The following is a 1,427-nucleotide window of genomic DNA, read 5'->3' on the forward strand; positions in this document are numbered from 1 at the left end:
AACTCCGTTTATTTGGACCAGCACCTAAGGCATGCATTATGATATGTGGGACCGTTATCATATGTGGGCCCACATGTCAGTCACTATGTGACAAACCCAGTCCAGCAGCTCCTGGAAGTGCTCGTCGGTGGTCGTCGACCTAATCGACTCGCGCATCATTGACGCGATCTCAGGGAGCGGCCGCCGCTGGATCGCGTCTGTGCTCGCATCGGCCACCGCAAATGCCGTGACGTAGCCGACGTAGTTGCGCCTGGTTTCCTCCGGCGCGGTGGTGCGACGTCGTCGCCCGTTCACCCACGAGCCCATGCGGCAACTCTGGTCCGACAAGCCCACGGTGGCGGCGAACACCTTCCATAGGTATGCAGACACCGCCTCAACGTGGCTCGCTCCGTGCTCCCCGTCGCCGGTCGCCTGCACGTGCGGCATGGCGAGGTCCCGCTCCTCGACGTAGTAGGTGCGGCAGACCAAGGAACCCCCGGCCATGAGGGCGTTGACAAGACGCTTGCTCACCAGCGGCATGAACAACTCGCCCACCGAAGGGCCGTACGACGGCGTGGTGCGACGGCGGAACAAGTATCAGTCAAAGTTCGGGTGGCAACGATCGTCCTGGCCCGCGTGAGCTCAGAGCATGCGTCTACGATCATGCACAGCGTGCACCCATCCGCGAGGCCGTGGTTAGTGCTCCTGGTCCAGGCCACAATGAACCAGCCGCAGGCGAACGGCACCCGCTGCACCGACAGCGCGGCGCCCGCGTCGTACTGGACGGGGATGCCGACCCTCGCCAGCGACGCGTCCATGTCGCCGAAGTCCAGGCTGCCTAGCGCCACGCCGACCTCAACGACGACGAGCTCCGCGCCCTGGTTGTCGCAGTGCACCTCTGGGAGCCATGTCCGCGGGTTGGCCACGATGCGGCCTGCGAGCGGAAAAAAGTGGTCCAGCAGGGGCGACAACTTGCCCTCGAAGGCGGCGACGACGTTGACGAAGCCACCGCTGGCGGAGGGCCCCATCGAGAGCGGCATTGGGTAATACCAATGTTTAAATAGCGGGCTATGAAAAATAGCGATGGGCCTTCGAATCAGCTATAGCGGAGGTATAGCGGACTATTTATGAAGACGACTATTTAGCAGAACTCTGCTGAAAAGGCTATAACGGAGTATAGCCGACTATTTAAAACTATGGATAATACAGCAGGTCGAGGTTGGAGACGGGAAGCACGGCGCCGGGCCGTGTGACGGAGGCCTTGACGATACTCCTGCAGGTCACTCGAACACGCAAAGAAACTGACCTGCTGTCTCTGAGATACGTTTTCCCTTCCATGCCCTGAAGTACTATATATACAAATGTTGCAGTAGGAGTTAACCTTGAAAATTCCAAAGTCAGCGTGGAATCTTTTGTACTGGCTGGAGCAGCGCTTTGGATGCCAAAAT

General features: G+C 59.3%; 1 pseudogene; it reads right to left on the bottom strand.

Annotated features, from left to right (window-relative positions):
• Nucleotides 1–26: 26 nt before the first annotated feature.
• Nucleotides 27–924, bottom strand: LOC123177943 (coniferyl alcohol acyltransferase-like; annotated as a pseudogene).
• Between the last annotated feature and the right edge of the window lie 503 nt (nucleotides 925–1,427).

Source organism: Triticum aestivum, unplaced genomic scaffold (assembly GCF_018294505.1).
Source record: "Triticum aestivum cultivar Chinese Spring unplaced genomic scaffold, IWGSC CS RefSeq v2.1 scaffold911, whole genome shotgun sequence".
Lineage (NCBI taxonomy): Eukaryota > Viridiplantae > Streptophyta > Magnoliopsida > Poales > Poaceae > Triticum > Triticum aestivum.